The sequence below is a fragment of the Schistocerca americana genome, chromosome 1 (assembly GCF_021461395.2).
Source record: "Schistocerca americana isolate TAMUIC-IGC-003095 chromosome 1, iqSchAmer2.1, whole genome shotgun sequence".
In the NCBI taxonomy this organism is placed as follows: Eukaryota; Metazoa; Arthropoda; class Insecta; order Orthoptera; family Acrididae; genus Schistocerca; species Schistocerca americana.
Genome location: NC_060119.1, coordinates 462,245,033 through 462,262,933, shown reverse-complemented (window position 1 = coordinate 462,262,933; position 17,901 = coordinate 462,245,033). Strand labels below are relative to the sequence as shown.

At 45.5% G+C, this 17,901-nt stretch overlaps 1 non-coding gene across 1 annotated transcript; it reads right to left on the bottom strand.

Annotated features, from left to right (window-relative positions):
• Positions 1-1,851: 1,851 nt before the first annotated feature.
• Trnas-cga lies at positions 1,852-1,926 on the bottom strand. Its single transcript has one exon. It is a non-coding gene; the product is annotated as a tRNA-Ser (tRNA).
• Positions 1,927-17,901: the final 15,975 nt, after the last annotated feature.

The window sequence follows — 17,901 nt, the reverse complement described above, 5'->3', positions numbered from 1 at the left end:
ATTCGAAGACTCTTTGCTTCTATGTTACAACGAATAGGAGAGTGTATTCGTGCCTACAGGTGTCAAACCTCATACTGATGATGATGGATACCGCTCCAAACACAATGAAGGTTTAATCAAACAATATCTCTCATGTGATGAACATCTGCACATTTGATAAATATCACAGTGGCGCACTTAACGGTGTAACGCTTTCCATTTCAACCAGAGTATAATACGAGGCTAAAGAAGCAGGAATTTTTTTCATCCGCAGCAGTGCATATCTACACACTGTAGTCCTCACATGCGAACGATTCGAATTTCGTGTCGTAATTTTTTGACCACCAGATATATAGTCACGGCCTCGGATCTAGTAAATATGAAAATTTTTAAAGTTAAATAAACAGTCTGTTTATATTTTGAAGATATTATAGAGTTCAGTTCTTCATTTCAGAAGAGGCGGGACTGATAGGCGGTGAAATTTCGGGGCTTGTTTGAAAAGCACATTGATTCAATAGGTATTTTCCTATGAGAGATGATATAGTCCTGCCTTCCTCTGAATAACTTTACCCGACCTTTTATAGATGACCTATAGTTTAAGAGGTCACCAAAACAAGCGGAAACTAGACATTCTTTGCACATACAAATCACTGTCCGCTCTAAAAGAAGCAATAAATCATACTAATAATCCAAGCAACAACTAAAATTAGCGAGAGCTTTGATTCTGTGGTCAATCACTGAGCCACTTGGTCCTCTGAGCCGGAATTCTTTTATTAACGAGCAGTCTACGCATCGCTCTGTGTGTAAAATCATTCGTTCATTCTCACATTTTACTGCTATTTTATCGCTTATGTTGTTTATGTAGATCGGGTGGACAAAAATATGCAAACACCAGAAACAAGACATTACCAAGCGTACTATGGTATATCAAGATTTTAAACATGGCTGAAACAGCAACTGTTGAAATTCTTCACGATAAAGGATGACAGCCAAAACAGTTCCAGGATAAAAATTTATTAAAATTCTTGACCAAGGTTTCGGTATATGTAAATATACCTTCATCAGAAGTAAAAAAACTAAAATTACATAATACAATGGAGATTAATAAAACAATTGTGCCAAAGGCGTCGTCAATAATTAAGACATCTTCTCCATTTGTACAACATGATTATGGCCACAGGCATGGTATAATACATTTCCAGTCGTCTCGGAATGGGTAAATACAGGCGCTGTACGGATTTCAAGGAAATATTATACCATTCTTCCTTCAAAAATAATTCAGATAACGATGATGGATGTGGATAGCGATCAAGCACCTTTCTCTCCAAAGGTTCAACAATGTTGAGACTTGGCGACTATGGTGGCTACGGGTGATGCGAATCGTCATCCTTGTGCTCAGAAAAACGATACGACTTGTGTGAACAGGGGTCCTGTAGTCTTGAAACACAGCATCGCTATTGGGCAACAAACGCTGTGCCATCGGATGGAGCTGATCAGCCAAAATGGTCACAAATCCTTGGCAGTAATGATACGTTGCAGAGTAATCGTCGTGCCGATAGAATACCACGATGTAGCTGCTCAAATCTTCACCGAAACTTGGCCGTTTGTCACTCTTGGGACTTAAACTCGGCCAGAAGTTGGAAACAGTATTAAACAAGACCAGTGTATTTCTTCCATTGCTCCACAATCCACTTTCTATAGCATCGGAACGACGTTTTCCTATTACAGATATTTGCATCACTCATGGGTAGACATCGAATACCAGCTCCCTCTGCATGTTCCCAGCCTGTTGAACAACCTTCATGTAGAATGAGATTTTCGCTCTACAGCGGAGAGTGCGCTGATATGAAACTTCCTGGCAGATTAAAACTGTGCGCCGGACCGAGACTCGAACTCGGGACCTTTGCCTTTCGCGGGCAAGTGCTCTACCAACTGAGCTACCCAAGCACGACTCACGCCCCGTCCTCACAGCTTTACTTCTCCCAGTACCTCGTCTCCTACATTCCAAACTTTACAGAAGCTCTCCTGCGAACCTTGCAGAACTAGCACTCCTGAAAGAAAGGATACTGCGGGCTATTCTTCTTTGCCGAGAGCACCGTCACTGGATATTCCTACTTGGACATGTTGCAGCAACGTCTGATGCCTCAAATGCAGTCGGACTGTCCATTCATCTTTCGCAGGAGAACTTCTGTTAAGTTTGGAAGGTAGGAGACGAGGTACTGGCAGAAGTAAAGCTGTGAGGACGGGGCGTGAGTCGTGCTTGGGTAGCTCAGTTGGTAGAGCACTTGCCCGCGAAAGGCAAAGGTCCCGAGTTCGAGTCTCGGTCCGGCCCACAGTTTTAATCTGCCAGGAAGTTTCAACCTTCATGTAGTTTTGCTGCTGATAGGGTTAGCGATTGCAACTTTCAGTTCTGCTGAGATTTTTGTAGGTGTCGTTCTCTTATTTTTCGTCACAATCTTCTTCAACGAACGTCGGTCAAGATCACCCAGTACACACTTTTGTCCGAGTTGTTACTTAACAGCTGATGTTTTTCGCTTTCCTCGACACGGTGCCACTTGAAACGCCAAACACTTCGGCTAACTTGGTTATGGAAGCACCCGCCACCCGAGAAACAATAATTTTTTGCGTTAGAGTTCCTTTAGCTCCGACATACGGCACTCAGAGAACTACACAGAACACTGCCCTAGCCACGTGTGGCACTTGCAGAGTATATTGAGCACAACACACAGGTGCCGTTCGTGGTCAAATACAACAGCGCGACCTACAGGCTTGCCTAATATCTGCATTTATGTTTAAGCACGTATTTCTCACGATGTTTCCACATTTTTGTCCATCTCCAGTATGTTTTGCGGCAAACAGTAGAATTATATTCTGCTTTTCACAGTTGCAAATATTGTCTAGGGTGTCTTTATAACATAATCTGAAAATCTTATTCTATGAGTACGGTATCACGGTGGGCTAGTTGCGAATACATTTTATCTGTGCAAAATGTTGTCAAGATTAATGAGTTTTTGGTATTGAAACATAAGAATGTGAGCTTTCGTTTCGAGAGGACGACGCGCACTGCAGACACAATACGTAAACATTTTAATTTGATTATGAGAAATTTTAATAACGGATTTGCGCTAGGATCGTAACCAGTTTCGGAAGTGGTAAGTGGTTCCACAGAGTCCCTTTTGTTGCTCTTGGCTAAATGGTGACGACGTGGAGGCTCTGGAATAGTAATTTTGTACGCCATATTACAGAGTGTACATAAAGTCCGGGAACACTTTAATTATTTATTGCACAAAAACCAAACAATGTACAGATATCACACATATGTCCCTTTTAAGAGAAACCCTGAAAGTCTGTTTTCATGTATACCGCCACAGTGTACTTTGGTAATTTGTTGATAGTCAGCACTAGTCACAAACATGACGAGTTCAAGTGCGGAGTGAACTTTCTGCGTGTCGGAGTTCGACAAAAACAGGTGAGCTACAGTTGTTCAGCGGATGTTTACAACCAAGTATGGTAAGAAGCCAGCAACAAAGGAGGCCATTTACCACTGGCACAACAAATTCGTTACGCTGCGTAGCTTGCGTTCGGCAAAGAGAAGCGGACGTCCCAGTGCGAGTGAAGTGAATGTGGAACGCGTACGAGAGACATTGATAAGGAGTCCAAAGAAATCGGTGCGTCGTGCATCCCATGAGCTCGAAATGGCTCCAATGACAGTGTGGAAAGTCCTGCAACAGAGCTGTATATGAAACCATTCAAATTGGAGCTAGTGCAGAAGCTCAATGACGACGACAAAGACAAGCGTTTTGAGTTTTGTTCGCAGTTGCAACAATTGAATGAGGATGGGGATTGCATTGTTGATCGCTTAATTTTTAGCGACGAAGCCACTTTTCACACTAATGGGAAAGTGAACAGGCATAATTGTCGAATCTGTGTTACAAAGGATCCACGCGAATGCATTGAATTTGAGCGTGATTCCTCAAAGGTTAATGTTTTCTGTGCCTAGTCACGTCGAAAACTGTACGGGCCATTCTTCTTCGCCGAGAGCACCGCCACTGGATATTCCTACTTGGACATGTTGCAGCAACGGCTGAGGATTCAAATGCAGTTGGACTCTCCATTCATCTTTCAGCAGGATGGGGCTCCACGCCGTTTCCATCGTGAAGTTCCTGGGTGTTGTGTCTAGACAAGACAGCCTAGACACAATGAGAGGAAGCCGAAAGGCACGCGCTACGCTCACGCAGATGGGCTTGAGGTCTGAAACAGGATACGTAATGAATGCTATAAAGAAAAGTACGTAGCTTCTGTAATACTTAACTTTAATCCATCCTTTTGGTACATCTGGAGATTGTGGCGATACAAGTGAGACTCTTTAGATACATGCAGTGTTACTAATGGCGCCTTGCTAGGTCGTAGCCATTGACTTAGCTGAAGGCTATTCTAACTATCTACTCTGCAAATGAGCGAGGCTTCGACAGCGTCCATCGCTAGCTACGTCGTCCGTACAACTGGGGCGAGTGGTAGTCCGTATCTCGAGACCTGCCTTGTGGTGGCGCTCGGTCTGCGATCACACAGTGGCGACACGCGGGTCCGACATGTACTAATGGACCGCGGCCGATTTAAAACTACCACCTAGCAAGTGTGGTGTCTGGCGGTGACACCACGCCTGGGTACCTGAACACACAGCTGCCGCATCGATGGAGCGGCCGTGCTACAGAAAGAGATACCTGTTTCACGAAATGGTCTCCCCGATCACCAGATCTCACCCCGTGCGGACTTTTTTCTGTAGGGGCACATTAAAGATCTGGTGTATGTACCGCCTCTACCACGTGATGTAGCAGAGCTCCGGGAGAGAACACGGGAAGCGACTGCCACTGTAGACGATGCCAAGCTGGGACGGGTATGGTAAGAATTCGATTACCGTATTGACGTTGCTGGGTCACTCATGGTTCCCATATTGAATGTTTGGAAAAAATAAAAAAAACATTCGGAGTTTCTCTTCAAATTCAATATGTATGACATCTGTACAATGTTTAGTTCTTGTGCAATAAATAATTGAAAGTGTTCCCCGACTTTATGTACACCCTGTACAGTGATAATGCGGGTTCCATCCGGGTTAAAACCGAGAATTAATAAAAGATTATGTTCGTGAATTTGAACTGCTGGTGCATGAAAGTTTTATAAAAGAGAATTTTTGATAAGAACTCTGAATTGTGTTCCATAAAAGAGAATTTTTGATAAGAACTTTGAACTGTGTTAAGTATATGCTGAATATATCGCACTGGGATTTGTTCTTCAGGACTATATTAAGAAGAGACCAAAATTTTAAGGAATCGTCTGAGTTTTAAACCGACAGAAACTGACCGAGTATACAGTTCATAGACATATTTTACGTGTTGTGTGTGTGAAATAAAATACATGTGCATGCTCTGATAAAATAAACTTGGTATGGGAGTGTACTGTTGACTGTATTGACCGTGTTTCTTCCCCTAAGTGGCTATCTAACTCCTACTCAACCAGTAGCATCCCTCTGTGATTCTTGACATTTCCGCATGTTAGAAACCATCGAGCGGTTGATTTCCAGCACAGAACTCCATAATACCGAATTTTATTCTGCATTTTACTCCCTTTATCAAGATCGTTCAGTTTCCCTTGGTGAAGTGACGGCCGCATTCTTTTGTTGAAGCGTCAGCGAGGCTACATTATCCTCGGGTATTTCTTCTCCTCCTCCTTTCGCGAAACGCAGTAGTGACAAGAAAACACAGTTCAGCTATTGAAAACTTTGTACACCAATTAGAAGAATTAACTTTACATACAGGGGAGTAACGAGGAAAAGGAACATTTTTTGAGGGCTGATAGTGTTAGTAATTCTGAACAAAAATCTCCAGATCAGGAGCGGCCAAGATGCATACGATTTGATTTTATATTTCACATTTTTCAACAACGTAGGCCACAAACAAAACAAATTTTCAGTATTATTTAATTATTTTTGGCGCACTGAAGACATAATATAATTTTTATCTGGTATAAACTGCTGGAAAATAACGTGATTTTCATTTTGAATGCATCCCCCGCAAATCAGAAAGAATTTACCTTTCAATGTCTTTCTGTGCCTAGTGTGCAATCGAGTCCACTTAAAATGTAAGTCTGCACTCCTTTCCGGATGTTTTAATATTTTTTCCTACACTCCAGTTCTCCATACTCTTCGTTCATTTCCACTGAACACTGTTGCAACTGACAATGGAATAATGTGCGTGACTTCAGAAATTGTACTATTCGTACCACCAATTTCTCCACGAGCTCCAGGCCTGAAAATTTAGCACAAAGTGCTTTTTGATGTACAATACAATTACTTCCATCTGTCAATCTTTGTAATCTCTTTCATTGCCAACTACATCTTTAAATTCTTTCTGAGTGGTATTGTAATGTCGTTTCATAGTAAATATGCACTACCTGTCACTTATGCGAACTGAGAATTCTCACCACTCTCTTCTGTCATTCCCATTCATTTTAAAGGATTCCGACGACAGATGGTTAGACTGCCTCCTTCGTGCAATCTGCTACTGGACCAGTGAACGTCCTTCCTACATGAACATATAGCGAAGATTAAATAGCGCTGACAGCACCATTATGCCGAACTGAAGAGACTTGTGACGACAAGAAAATGCCGCACCGCCATGATAATGAAATGTCGCGCTGTTCCGGATACTGCCGAGAAGAACCGAGTAGAGCCGAGTGACAAGGCGGGGCTTGGCCCGCCCGTGGCCCGAATGTGTTCCACGCGTGAAGTCTGACACGCCGTAGTGTGGCCGTGCGGTTCTAGGCGCTTCAGTCTGGAACCGCGTGACCGCTACGGTCGCAGGTTCTAATCCTGCCTCGGGCATGGATGTGTGTGCTGTCCTTAGGTTAGTTAGGTTTAAGTAGTTCTAAGTTCTAGGGGACTGATGACCACAGATGTTAAGTCCCACAGTGCTCAGAGCCATTTGAACCATTTGACACGCCGTGGCCGGCCCTGCTTCAGATGGACATACACCCTATTCCGAATGGCTTCCGAGATAGAACACGTCTAATGTTCATTGTTATTTATTTTATATTTTATTATTCATGCACTGTCATTGTTTACAACGTATCACAGTAGTGCAGGGGAAGTTGAGGCGAACAATTTGATACGGAAAACTACCTCAAATTGGCCTACAAAACTGCCTAACCTACACCGCATGCGCGTTGCGGGAGATTTTAAATATCTTCGAGCCGACTATTAGCCCTACAGAAAAAAATAGCACCTTTTTTATAAGAAATTTAATGTAGTTTAATTTTGCATTGGACTGTTTTCGCTGAAGGATGCGGGTTTCGGGTTATTCAAGAGAAACGTGCAGAAGAGATATTAAATGTGTTCTATCTCGGAAACTATTGAAATATGGCATATGTCGATATAAAGTTTTTTGTTCAGAATCACTAATACTAACAGTCCTCAAAGCGCCACCAACCTCCCCTATCGCCCCTCCTTTCATACGGCTCAGTGTTGCGCAACAAATCATGAGCCGCGACTCACAGAGATTCCCAGAGGTACCTCACTCAGAGAGCATCCCAGGGTGCCCCTGAGAGCTACAACACTAAAAATAATCGCTTCTCGGCTTTTGGTTGGTTTGAGGAAAGAGACCAGACAGCGAGGTCATCGGTCTCATCGGATTAGGGAAGGACGGGGAAGGAAGTCGGCCGTGCCCTTTGAAAGGAACCATCCCGGCATTTGCCTGGAGCGATTTAGGGAAATCACGGAAAACCTAAATCAGGGTGGCCGGACGCGGGATTGAACCGTCGTCCTCCCGAATGCGAGTCCAGTGTCTAACCACTGCGCCATCTCGCTCGGTCTCGGCTTTTGGCAAGATCAATCTGTAGTCTCTTTTTATGTAATACAGATAAGGATATAGGACAGGTGGAAGGAAGGGAACTTTATTTCAATTTCTACAGGGTGAAAAGTATTTAAGCCGACAAACTCTGGGAAGCTGTAGGGGGACATCAAAACAAATATTTTTCCCTAATGTCATTTTTTCCTATGAGGATTATTTAAACCGGTGGAGGCCGTATTACGCTCTTCAGTTGTTAGAGGCCGTATTACGATCTTCAGTTGTTAGAGGGCGTATTACGCTCTTCAGTTGTAGGCAACTGCTGTCCACCAGTGTAGTAGTGCATTTTCTCTGTTTACTGATGGAACGCTACACATGGGGTGAGTCCACTGATATGGTAGGTCCGTACTATGTAGCTCACCACAACGGACGAGCTGCACATCGGGTTTATCAACAACAATATCCTAATCGCCGTATCCCGCATCATACGACCTTTGCTGCAGTGTACCAACGTCTGCGTGAGACCGGGTCATTTAGCAGATTACCTGGACAGGGACGCCGTCGCACGGTAAGAACGCTGAAATTTGAGGAAGATTTCCCGCAGCATGTGGAGCGGGATCCTTCAATCAGGATTCATGCAATTGCACGTAACAAGGGGACGAATCAGACGAATGTAAGAACAGTCCTTCGAGAGCAACTGTTACGTCCATTTCACTTACAGCGTGCCCACAACCTGTAACCAGTTAATTATCCACCCAGAGCACAGTTTTCGCAGTGGTATCTGGAGCAGTGTGAAATGCATCCTACATTTCCATCCTCTGTGTTGTTTACCGATGAAGCAATGTTCGGGAGTGATGGAGACTTCAACATGCACAATTCGCATGTTTTGAGTGAGGATAACCCACATGCCACAGTTACTAGCGCTCATCAAGTGCGGTTCTTTGTTAATGCATGGGTTGGTGTTGTTGGGGACTGTTTAAGTGGGCCGTATCTGCTACCTAGGCCATTAAATGGCAGGCACTATTACTATTTTCTCGCCAGAGCATTGCCAGAATTGCTGGAAGACGTCCCGCTCCCTACAAGACAACGCATGTGGTTCCAACACGTCGGGACGCCGCCACATTTCAGTCGTCGTGTGCGTCGATTCCCGGACCGACGGTTCCCAGAAAAGTGGATTGGCAGAGGTGGTCCTGTACCACTGCCTGCTCGATCCCCAGATATGTCCCCTCTGGACTTTTTTGTGTGGGGAGAGATGCGCAACATTGTTGCATGAGAAGAGGATCTGGTTGCCCGGATAGTAGCAGCAGCAGGAATAATTCAGGATACTCCTGGGGTTTTTGCCCGTATCAGACAGAACATGATCCGACGGTGTAACCTTTGTTTACGTGTCAGTGGAGGCATTTTTGAAAATCTACTGTAATTGAAAATGGGTTGTGTTAATGTGTTGTGTCTTGGTCATAAAAAATGGAAGAGTGTTCGTTGGTTTAATTAATTAGCCGCCAGAGAAATCTTCTTCTACCGGTTTAAATACTCCTAATAGGAGAAAATGACATTAGGGAAAAATATTTGTTTTGATGTCCCCTACAACCGCCGTGAGATTGTCGGTTTAAATACTTTTCACCCTGTATAGTAATGTGTGAGATCACCCAAGCGTTTAATTATTTTACAGTTGTCAGCACCTTTGACCCATACTGACACAGATTCGAATTCATTTATTTTGCGATAATTCCTGGTCCTGATAACCAACGGCATGGTGGACATGTAATACGACTTTCCCATGTCTCTGTTGTACACTTCACAAATCTGAAACGTGCGATAGGTGATGACCTCACGACTGTAAAATAATTCGAGTCCTGGTAGTTTTTCTTCTTTAGGACCACGTATTAGAGCAACAGTAACCCAGCCATTGCCATGCTTTCCTCCTGACCCAACCTATATACTGAAGTAGAATCAGAATGAAAGATAGAAAAAGAGTAAAGAGGTTATGTAATGTAATCAGTCTAAATTTGTAGAGAGCGAAGTACTTGACTGCGAAGTTTACAATAGTATTCGACAAACATCGACACAGAATAGTATATTTTATTACACTACTGTCCATTAAGTTTGCTACACCACCAAGATGACATGCTACAGACGCGAAATTTAACCGACAGGAAGAAGATGCTGTGATATGCAAATGATTAGCTTTTCAGAGCATTCATACAAGGTTCGCGACGGTGGCGACACCTACAACGTGCTGACATGAGGAAAGTTTCCAACCGATTTCTCATACACAAACAGCAGTTGACCGGCGTTGCCTGGTGAAACGTTGTTGTGATGCCTCGTGTAAGAAGGAGAAATGCGTACCATCACGTTTCCGACTTTGATAAAGGTGGGATTGTAGCCTGTCGCGATTGCGGTTTATCGTATCGCGACATTGCTGCTCGCGTTGGTCGAGATCCAATGACTGTTAGCAGAGTATGGAATCGGTGGGTTCAGGAGGGTAATACGGAACGCCGTGCTGGATCCCAACGGCCTCGTATCACTAGCAGTCGAGATGACAGGCATCTTATCCGCATGGCTGGAACGGATCGTGCAGCCACGTCTCGATCCCTGAGTCAACAGATGGGGTCGTTTGCAACACAATAACCATCTGCATAACAGTTCGACGACGTTTGGAGCAGCATGGACTATCAGCTCGGAGACCATGGCTGCGGTTACCCTTGAGGCTGCATCACAGACATGAGCGCCTGCGATGGTGTACTCAACGACGAACCTGGGTGCACGAATGGCAAAACGTCATTTTATCGGATGAATCCAGGTTCTGTTTACAGCATCATGATGATCGCATCCGTGTTTGGCGACATTGCAGTGAACGCACATTGGAAGCCATACTGTATCACCTGGTGTGATGGTATGAGGTGCCATTGGTTACACACCTCGGTCACCTCTTGTTCGCATTGACGTCACTTTGAACAGTGGACGTTGCATTTCAGATGTGTTACGACCCGTGGCTCTACCCTTCATTCGATCCCTGCGAAACCGTACATTTCAGCAGAATAATGCACGACCGCATGTTGCAGGTCCTGTACGGGCCTTTCTGGATACAGAAAATGTTCGACTGCTGCCCTGGCCAGCACATTCTCCAGATCTCTCACCAATTGAAAACGTCTGGTCAATGGTGGCCGAGCAACTGCTTCATCACAATACATCAGTCACTACTCTTGATGAACTGTGGTATCGTGTTGAAGCTGCATGGGCAGCTGTACCTGTACACACCATCGAAGATCTGTTTGACTCAATGCCTAGGCGTATCAAGTCCGTTATTACGGCCAGAGGTGGTTGTTCTGGGTACTGATTTCTCAGGATCTATGCAACCAAATTGCGTGAAAATGCAATCATGTGTCAGTTCTGGTACAATATATTTGTCCAATGAATACCCATTTATCATCTGCATTTCTTCTTGGTGTAATTTTAATGGCCAGTAGTGTACTTTGTACAGATAGCTAACCCCTCCCCAAGGACTACGGCTAGACGTGGCGGGGGCTCAGTACTTAAGAATCCAGACGACCAATGTGGGGCAGTTTCTATTTGTGATAGCTGGTCGCTTGGTAAGAAGAGAGAGGAAGCCAATTAGTCGGCAACGTGGGAGTTGATATGAAGAAGATGAACGGCTTCTGAGGCGAATGAAGATTATTAATCTCAACGGGAAGGAAGGCGGACGAGTCACTTTCTCCTGACAGTGATACCTCAACGATAGTAAAGGCGGAGAGGATGGACCTCAGTACGGCGGATCTAGCGGAAGAGGCAACCCACAAAGCAGAACATCAATTCACGTCGCGTCTGACTTGCAACAAGCAGCTGCGTGCTCAGCCATCTCTCTACATGTTGCTGGCGGCTGCAAAAATCAGTAGCGTCCATTACCAAAGTGGTCGGCTACGAAAGGCGTATGTTCTCACAATGGGCTCTCTGTTAAGACCCATTTGGCAGTTCGATCACAGATGTAACATCCAATGAAGGAGCTAGCACCCTTTCCTAATTTACTTTCAACAAAGACATTATGATAAACACTGAAGTACTCCAGGAGGCAAACAACCATTCATCGCTGGAAGCAGTGATGCAACTAGGCCGTCGGATTCTGGCGAGCCTTCAACAACATGTTAGGACGAGTCGGAGCTTCCAGGAACTTTTCACATACGGCCTAAGAAGAAACACCTGCTAGGCACATTGAACATCAACACTTTACTAAAGACTGCGAAACTAAAACAATTGACGGATATGTGTTAAACAGACGCAACATTCATACTAGTACTCCCGGGAAACAGATTCGGTGATGAGAACGCATTTGAATTAGAGGGCTACAGGATCTACAAAGGAAACCGGCCATAAACAATAAACAGGAAGTCACTATGCTTGGAACAGCTTTCATGGTCAAATGGAATATAACAGAATCCGTAGCGAATTTCGCGGCACCATCGGAGCGAATATCACTTCTCTCGTTTGGATCAGCAAACAAGGGCTATACTGTCATGAATGCACATGCGCTTACCAACAGCAACAGAAAAAAAAACCGAAGAACTCGAACAGTTTTGGGGGATATTAGAAAACGAGACATAAAAAATACTAAAACACCACGTAAAACGACTCCGCAGAGAAGAGAAATACGAGGCAATAGTAGGAAATTTTCTTGCACGAAAACGAACCAATAAGAATGGAGAAAGGCTCGTCAACATCTACAGACTATTTGACTTAAAACTAATGTCAACCTTTTTCAGGAAATTACCAAGGAGAAAGAAGACCTGGTCTCCTCTCAACACAGAGTTAGGCTCATCTCAACTGGATCATGTGGCAACCAAATCAAAGTCAAATTTCAACCTAAAAGACCAAACCCCAAAATTTAAGAAGTCCATAGAATTGATACAAAATTTCAGTGAGAGAACGGGAACGAATTACTTAAAAAATCTTCATGCAAGGAAGATGAGAACTAGGATGAATTCGGAGAAGCAATGATAGAAACGGTGAAAGAACTAGAGAAACTACGAAGAATGAGGAAACATACGTGGTGGAATAAGATACGTGACGAAGCGACAGAGCATAGACTAACTGCTTGGAAAAAATGGAACTCCTGGAAAAAGGAAAGAAACTGGAACAAATTCACTGAGATCAGAATATAGACATCAAAAATTATTCGTACACAGACACGGAAACATGACAAAAAAACGATTAGAGGAAGCAGATACAAATTTCAGACAGAACAACACTTGGATTTCTATAAAGTTTTCAAAGAAGAACGAACAGGTTACAAGCCAATGAGCCTACACTTCAAAGACTCAACAGGCAAACTGATTACCAACTACAAAGCCAATTGTGAGTTACCAGCAAAATACACTCCTGGAAATTGAAATAAGAACACCGTGAATTCATTGTCCCAGGAAGGGGAAACTTTATTAACACATTCCTGGGGTCAGATACATCACATGATCACACTGACAGAACCACAGGCACATAGACACAGGCAACAGAGCATGCACAATGTCGGCACTAGTACAGTGTATATCCACCTTTCGCAGCAATGCAGGCTGCTATTCTCCCATGGAGACGATCGTAGAGATGCTGGATGTAGTCCTGTGGAACGGCTTGCCATGCCATTTCCACCTGGCGCCTCAGTTGGACCAGCGTTCGTGCTGGACGTGCAGACCGCGTGAGACGACGCTTCATCCAGTCCCAAACATGCTCAATGGGGGACAGATCCGGAGATCTTGCTGGCCAGGGTAGTTGACTTACACCTTCTAGAGCACGTTGGGTGGCACGGGATACATGCGGACGTGCATTGTCCTGTTGGAACAGCAAGTTCCCTTGCCGGTCGAGGAATGGTAGAACGATGGGTTCGATGACGGTTTGGATGTACCGTGCACTATTCAGTGTCCCCTCGACGATCACCAGTGGTGTACGGCCAGTGTAGGAGATCGCTCCCCACACCATGATGCCGGGTGTTGGCCCTGTGTGCCTCGGTCGTATGCAGTCCTGATTGTGGCGCTCACCTGCACGGCGCCAAACACGCATACGACCATCATTGGCACCAAGGCAGAAGCGACTCTCATCGCTGAAGACGACACGTCTCCATTCGTCCCTCCATTCACGCCTGTCGCGACACCACTGGAGGTGGGCTGCACGATGTTGGGGCGTGAGCGGAAGACGGCCTAACGGTGTGCGGGACCGTAGCCCAGCTTCATGGAGACGGTTGCGAATGGTCCTCGCCGATACCCCAGGAGCAACAGTGTCCCTAATTTGCTGGGAAGTGGCGGTGCGGTCCCCTACGGCGCTGCGTAGGATCCTACGGTCTTGGCGTGCATCCGTGCGTCGCTGCGGTTCGGTCCCAGGTCGACGGGCACGTGCACCTTCCGCCGACCACTGGCGACAACATCGATGTACTGTGGAGACCTCACGCCCCACGTGTTGAGCAATTCGGCGGTACGTCCACCCGGCCTCCCGCATGCCCACTATACGCCCTCGCTCAAAGTCCGTCAACTGCACATACGGTTCACGTCCACGCTGTCGCGGCATGCTACCAGTGTTAAAGACTGCGATGGAGCTCCGTATGCCACGGCAAAGTGGCTGACACTGACGGCGGCGGTGCACAAATGCTGCGCAGCTAGCGCCATTCGACGGCCAACACCGCGGTTCTTGGTGTGTCCGCTGTGCCGTGCGTGTGATCATTGCTTGTACAGCCCTCTCGCAGTGTCCGGGGCAAGTATGGTGGGTCTGACACACCGGTGTCAATGTGTTCTTTTTTCCATTTCCAGGAGTGTATTTCAAAAGTCTCCTAAACTGCGAGGAACCAACACAATGACTAATTTTCAGACAGCGTCAAAAGAAAACCCAAGTTGGAAATTACCATCGCTGCATCAAATTGAACAATACGTTGGGCTGCTGAAAACCAACAGAGCGCCAGGTGAAGACGGCATATTAGCTGAGATCTGGAAACCGGGAGGGAAGCGGGCAGCTGAAACCATTTATGAGGCTATTAAATATTGCTGGGAGAACAAAAGAAAACCGGACGACTGGAAACAAGCAAAAATCCATCCGCTATACATGAAGGGTGACAGGACAGACACCAACAATTACCGAGGCATATCTCTACTTCCAGTCACCTACAAAATTATGTCCAAAGTTCCACTGAATAAGATGGAAGATCAAGCAGAACAAACAGTTGGTGAGTACCAAGCAGTGGTCAGAAAAAATAGATCATGCCCAGAGCAAATTTTTAATTTGAAAACTATATTCAGGATCAGGATATTGCGAAACTTTAACACAATCGTTACAATCAATGATTTCAAAAAAGCATACGATCTGTAGACAGGCGGACAGTATTTCCATGACTGGAAGAAGCAGGTATCGACAAAACCACCAGACAATTAGTCTAAAAGACACTCAAAGACACACCTTCAAAGATTCAATTTCTAGGAGAAGTTTCTGAATCCTTCAGAATTAACAAAGGTGTTCGGCAGGGCGACGGGCTCTCACCGATACTCTTCAATCTGGTCTTAGACAAGGTCATTAGAGAGTGGCATAAAGAACTACAAGAGAGAAACATCGAAGGAATCCATCTAGGACAAGGAAAAGGAAGATTTGAGGAATAATGTCTCGCCTTCGCTGACGATATTGCAGTAATTTCTAAAGACAAGATAGATGCAAAGATAATGACAGAAATACTTCACAAAACTGCAGCTAAAACTGGGTCACTAACATCATATGACAAAGCGGAATACATTGAACATAAACACAACAGAGAAAAACATACACAATCGCAATACGGAAGCATCAAAAGAGTTGACAAATTTAATATTGGGGGGAATGGGTACAATCAAATGGGTCAGATAACAGCACAAGTAAGGAAATATAGAAAAAAATGGAATTAGCATACAACCTCACCCAAAACCGATATAATAAAGGATCAGTATCATTTAAGGCAAAAATTAAACACTACGCAACAGTAATTAAACCGGAAGCACTTTACGGATCCGAATGCCTAGCACTAAATAAAAGAGGTGAACAAGGAGAACGGGAAAAGAACGAAAGAAAATACTCAGAAAAATTTTAAGATCACAAAATAGCAAAGGTTGACAACTGGACGACAAGGAGAAATGAAGATTTATATAGAAAAACAGAAGTAATCACAGACACAATAAGAAAGAGGAGATTAAAATTTTACGGTCATAGGTACAGAATGAATGACAACAGGCTAACGAAGAAAATTTTTCAAACTTCATTTCCGAATTAAATAACACCATGGGATGGGGGTAAGAGACAAGAAAGGACCTGAGAAAACTTAACATCGCAGAAAACACCATGCACAACCGGGAAAGTTTTAGGATATTTACCAATACTGTAAAATTTCCTGTCCAAGAATGAAATTCACAATCTAGGAGGGTGGTGTCAAATGAACAGAGGCAGGCCATCAGCCAAAACATGAAGAAGTTCTGGGAAGATAAAAAGAAAAAGACTGTACCTTTGTCTTAACTTCTAAGCGGTCTAGAATACACTCCTGGAAATTGAAATAAGAACACCGTGAATTCATTGTCCGAGGAAGGGGAAACTTTATTGACATATTCCTGGGGTCAGATACATCACATGATCACACTGACAGAACCACAGGCACATAGACACAGGCAACAGAGCATGCACAATGTCGGCACTAGTACAGTGTATATCCACCTTTCGCAGCAATGCAGGCTGCTATTCTCCCATGGAGACGATCGTAGAGATGCTGGATGTAGTCCTGTGGAACGGCTTGCCATGCCATTTCCACCTGGCGCCTCAGTTGGACCAGCGTTCGTGCTGGACGTGCAGACCGCGTGAGACGACGCTTCATCCAGTCCCAAACATGCTCAATGGGGGACAGATCCGGAGATCTTGCTGGCCAGGGTAGTTGACTTACACCTTCTAGAGCACGTTGGGTGGCACGGGATACATGCGGACGTGCATTGTCCTGTTGGAACAGCAAGTTCCCTTGCCGGTCGAGGAATGGTAGAACGATGGGTTCGATGACGGTTTGGATGTACCGTGCACTATTCAGTGTCCCCTCGACGATCACCAGTGGTGTACGGCCAGTGTAGGAGATCGCTCCCCACACCATGATGCCGGGTGTTGGCCCTGTGTGCCTCGGTCGTATGCAGTCCTGATTGTGGCGCTCACCTGCACGGCACCAAACACGCATACGACCATCATTGGCACCAAGGCAGAAGCGACTCTCATCGCTGAAGACGACACGTCTCCATTCGTCCCTCCATTCACGCCTGTCGCGACACCACTGGAGGCGGGCTGCACGATGTTGGGGCGTGAGCGGAAGACGGCCTAACGGTGTGCGGGACCGTAGCCCAGCTTCATGGAGACGGTTGCGAATGGTCCTCGCCGATACCCCAGGAGCAACAGTGTCCCTAATTTGCTGGGAAGTGGCGGTGCGGTCCCCTACGGCACTGCGTAGGATCCTACGGTCTTGGCGTGCATCCGTGCGTCGCTGCGGTCCGGTCCCTGGTCAACGGGCACGTGCACCTTCCGCCGACCACTGGCGACAACATCGATGTACTGTGGAGACCTCACGCCCCACGTGTTGAGCAATTCGGCGGTACGTCCACCCGGCCTCCCGCATGCCCACTATACGCCCTCGCTCAAAGTCCGTCAACTGCACATACGGTTCACGTCCATGCTGTCGCGGCATGCTACCAGTGTTAAAGACTGCGATGGAGCTCCGTATGCCAGGGCAAACTGGCTGACACTGACGGCGGCGGTGCACAAATGCTGCGCAGCTAGCGCCATTCGACGGCCAACACCGCGGTTCCTGGTGTGTCCGCTGTGCCGTGCGTCTGATCATTGCTTGTACAGCCCTCTCGCAGTGTCCGGAGCAAGTATGGTGGGTCTGACACACCGGTGTCAATGTGTTCTTTTTTCCATTTCCAGGAGTGTAGTTAAAATAGAGCAGAAATAATTTCATGTTTTTCAAGTAGTTTTGAAGTGCCAGATGTTGAATATCACACAGAATTTTTTCTCCCACCTAGGTGGCCGCGGTGGCCGTGCGGTTCTATGCGCTCCAGTCCGGAGCCGCGCT